Source organism: Alosa alosa, chromosome 9 (assembly GCF_017589495.1).
Source record: "Alosa alosa isolate M-15738 ecotype Scorff River chromosome 9, AALO_Geno_1.1, whole genome shotgun sequence".
In the NCBI taxonomy this organism is placed as follows: domain Eukaryota; kingdom Metazoa; phylum Chordata; class Actinopteri; order Clupeiformes; family Clupeidae; genus Alosa; species Alosa alosa.
In genome coordinates, this window is record NC_063197.1 from 35225061 (window position 1) to 35230060 (window position 5000).

The window sequence follows — 5000 nt, forward strand, 5'->3', positions numbered from 1 at the left end:
CGGCTCTAATTGCCTTATTGAGAGCTGGCCTTGCATCAGACGCCAGGGTGGGCGCATATCCAGGATTACACCACATTAGACTCTTTTTCACATATTAGATATTATTTCATATGTGTCACATATTAGATACATCTTTCACATATTAGATATTATTTCATATCTATCACATATTAGATACATCTTTCACATATTAGATATTATTTCATATGTGTCACATATTAGATATATCTTTCACATATTAGATCAGGGCTTAAAATTCATTTTTCAAAATGGGGGGGAATTCCCCCCTTAGGTTATTCAAGAAGGGGGGATTTACACAATTTGGGGGGGGGGGGGGGGGTCGATTCTGATACCAAGTGAAGAATTGCGATTTCGATACTTCTTCGATACTTTTTTAAAAATGTGTTTGATTTTGGGGCCCCCACCACCCTGACGTCATCAGTAATATATACTGTATGGGATCATTCACAACAGTGGACATCCTAGATTCTGCTTGACTCTTTCCACACACACAAACACACACTGAAAATGATGGCTTACGTGATATGTTTCTATTTCATATATTTTTAAATTCATATAGAGTGTATTTAGTTAATAATGTATTTTTTTAATGTATAGCATTTTACTAGTAATTACTAGTAGCTAAACATATTTAGTAATTTGAATGCTTCATATTGACGTTTAAACTATAACACTTAGGCATATCTTGGTAACACTTTACTTGACGGGTGAGTTCATAACACATTCATAGCAGCTGTCATAAACTGCACATAAAGCATTCATGACTGTTTCATGAGACATGACTGAACATTCATACCAAACCTTTCATGTATGTGGAAGACAGAACAACGAAAACTAATATAAAAGTCCAACATCGTATTTGTGTAACCCAGATACCATTAATTTAATCTCTCCAGCCTTTGTAAATATTTCATGAATATCTTATGAAGTCTACATCGAATGTCACTTTACTATACAAGTTGTGAAGTATTCGTAATCACTGAGTTTAACACTGGGAGGTAAACTAGCTAACTAACTACATTCAGCTGACCCGTATTTGTGTAACCTGGAACGGTTGAACATTCCCAGAAGCAAAAGATGAGAAATCATCTGCAAAGGTTACATCATAAAACAAATACATTTTTATTAAACAAAAATTATTTGCTTGACCATGTTCTGTCTTTTTGGTACTGGAGTAGCCCATTGACTCAGATGTGCTGTGATCAGGTAAGAGGTTTGGACCAAAAAGCGACAATGCTGCTTTTGTGACTTATTTTGACAAGCTCGTCATTCTGTCTTCCACATTCATGAAAGGTTTGGTATTAATGTTGAGTCATGTCTCATGAAACAGTCATGAATGCTTTATGTGCAGTTCATGACAGCTGCTATGAATGTGTTATGAACTCATGCAATTCAATTCATGCAATGCAATTCATTATGTTTTCTATGTCATTAGATAAAATAAATGTTCAAAAACTAACAAGTCGAAGACAATCTTTCTGGGATCAAGTGTTGGCGTGACCTGAGCTAGCAGGATAGTTACCAAGGAGCTCTTTCCTCATGTAAAAGTTTGCCATGGTAAGCGTAGCCCTATTTGGCGTAAGCGCCCAAAGTGTTCTCTCTCTCTCTCTCTCCGTGTGTGTCACTGCATGAGGCTATGTTCAATTCAACTCGGTAGTTGATCCGTCCGGTCAATAGCACCGCGATTGCGCCACTTCATGATTATGTTGACGCGTCATCAGACAGGCTGTAAAAGTGTATCGGAATTTCTCGCGATTATGATGTCTAGAGTTGCCGGACTTGAACAAATTATGCGCAATACCCGCAATCCCGGAGTGAAATTTAAGCCCTGTAGATTTAATATTTCATATCTATCACATATTACATATATCTTTCATATATTAGATTTATTATTTTAGATATATCACATATTAGACATATCTTTCATATATTTCACGTGGAGAGAGAGTGAGAGGAAGGGAGAGAGGGAGGGAGTGAGTGCACATGTGTGTGATGTGTGTGTGATGTGAGTGCACATGTGTGTGATGTGTGTGTGATGTGAGTGCACATGTGTGTGATGTGTGTGTGATGTTAGTGCACATGTGTGTGATGTGTGTGTGATATGTGTGCATGTGCTTTGCATCCTCATCTGTCTGTGAGTGTGTGTGTGTGTGTGTGTGTGAGTGTGAGTGTGTGTGTGTGTGTGTGTGTGTGTGTGTGTGTGTGTGTGTGCATGTGTGCACGTGTGTGTGCATGTGTTTGTGTGCCTGTATGTGTGTGCGTGTGTGTGCATGTGTAGATAGATAGATAGATAGATAGTATGCGAGTGCGCGTGTGTGTGTGCATGTGTATGCGTGTGTATGTGTGTGTATGTGTGTGCATGTGTGCATGTGTGTATGTGTGTATATGTGTGCATGTATAGACGCTAAGCTGAGGCAGGGTAATTAATCCACGGCTGATGTGCAGAGAAATAAATAAGAAGTCCACATGAGCCCCTAAACGGGCAAATCAAGCGCTTAGAAACATGAAAGCTGGCTGTGTGTGTGTGTGTCTGCCGCCATTTACCCCAGAATTGGATGCTTCTCTGAGACGAGACCGGAGAAGGGGTGTGTGGGTGTGTGTGTGTGTGTGTGTGTGTGTGTGTGTGTGTGTGTGGTGTGTTAGTGTGTGTGTGTGTGTGTTTGTGCCTGTGCGTGTGTGGAGGGGGCTTGGGGGTGGTTAACTCTGTAGGATTAACTTTTGAAACCTTTAAACTGAAGACTGAGAGCAGAAGGCTGCAGTATGCAGTAGGGCCATGCAATTAATCGAAATCTGAATTTTACAGTTTTGGCTTCCAACAACTATAACAACTTGTTGTTTTACTATATTTAAGTTTTGAAACGACATTTTGGAAATCCACAGCTAAAAGACTAGTTTCTTTTTTAAAGGACCCTTATGCAACATTTTCAACTCAAAAACAATTTAGAAATCATTGTGATGGTTAAATGAGCTGTTGTGGCGAGACAGGCAGCTTTCCTGATCCACCTACAGCGACTTGCCAGATCTGCACTAGCGTCCCAGCAGCGTCTGAATCAGGAAGTCCCGCGAGAAGAGAGAACGAGTAAGAAACACACGCGCCCCCCTCAAGCATCTGTTAGCCATGCAAGCACACACACACATCGATACCGATTCTAAGTTAAGAATTGCGATACTTTTTGGATACGTTTTTAAAATTTGATTTGATTTGGACGCCCCCACCACCGTGAGGTCATCAGTAATATTGTGTTGGTAATACTATAGAATAATGTATGTTTAATTTAGTTTATCTAATATTGTGTTAGTCATACTATAGAATCATTTATTGCTGTCTGTTGAATAACACAGAAGATAAAGAGTAAGAATAATCAAAAGATAAAAATAATCGCACATTAAATCACAATCGCAATATTGGTCAAAACAAATCGCAATTAGATTATTTTCCAAAATAGTTCAGCCCTAATACACACACACACACACACACACACTACATTACTACATTACATATACACACACACATACACCCCTTTCTCTCTCCCACACCCACACTAGATTACATATATACACACACACACACACCCTCTCACACACACACACACAGAGGCTATCTGGTGCTGTGTCATGTTGCTGGCAATGCCAGGCTGCTGGTGTGTTTGAGGTCATCTCTGGACACCTCATGCAGTTTACCTCTCTGCAGTGTGACATTAACAAACACACACCTCACACAGTTCACCTCTCTGCAATGTGACATTAACACAGCGTCTACATCTCCACTAATGACCTCTCCTCCGCTCACACACACACACAGGGCTCCAGAGTAACTTTTTGCATTGGTTGCACTGGGGCGTTTAACTTATTTATTCACATCAGTGGCTATTCCTAGACTCTGCTCGACTCTCCACACACACAGAAATGTATCTCTTATGTCACATTATGTTATCTCTTAAGTTTCTATTTCAATTATTATTAATAAACATAATATATTTTGTTAATAATCTAATTTTATGATATGCATAATTACTAAAAATATTTAGTAATTTGAATACTTGATTTTTAAACTATTACACTTGTCTTTAATGTCATTAAAGTGGTGATGTGTAGGTCTAATTGAGGGCCTGTCACTTTAAGAAGAACGTGTTTCCTCACAGTTTGAGGCTAGAGGAAAATAGTCATGCATAGTCTCAGGATATTATATGGATGCAATTCATTATGTGTTCTATGACATTAGATAAAATAAATGTTCAAAAAACTAACAAGTCAAAGAGAATCTTTCTGGGACCATAGAAGAGTTAAGTGTCTTGCAGTGTTCATTTCTATGATTGCCTGCTATTATTGTTAACATTAGCCTGCTATTATTTGTTAGCATTAGCCTGCTATTATTTGTTAACATTAGCCTATTATTTGTTAACATTAGCCTGCTATTATTGTTAACATTAGCCTCCTATTATTATTTGTTACCATTAGCCTGCTTTTATTTGTTAACATTAGCCTGCTATTATAATTTGTTAGCATTAGCCTGCTATTATTATTTGCTAACATTAGCCTGCTATTTTTATTTGCTAACATTAGCCTGCTATAATTTGTTAGCATTAGCCTGCTATTATTATTTGTTAACATTAGACTGCTATTATTATTTGTTAGCATTAGCCTGCTATTATTATTTGTTAGCATTAGCCTGCTATTATTATTTGTTAACATTAGCCTGCTATTATTATTTGTTAGCATTAGCCTGCTATTATTATTTATTAACATTAGCCTGCTATTATTATTTATTAACATTAGCCTGCTATTATTTGTTAACATTAGCCTGCTATTATTATTTGTTAACATTAGCCTACTATTATTATTTGTTATTACACGCTCTTCAGAGTGCTGCAGAAAGTTCTATTCACATGAATGGGCCTTCCCAACATTCGGACCTATGTTATATCTATAAAAAAATCACCGGCAAAGTATATAATCACCGCCGTCAATGGCAACAGGTT

The 5000-nt window shown here is 37.8% G+C and overlaps 1 protein-coding gene across 1 annotated transcript in view; it reads right to left on the reverse strand.

The window, feature by feature from the left end:
- The window catches only part of wdr18 (WD repeat domain 18), a 96257-nt gene that overhangs the window by 41781 nt on the left and 49476 nt on the right, over positions 1–5000 (reverse strand). The gene's annotated exons all lie outside the window — the stretch shown is intronic.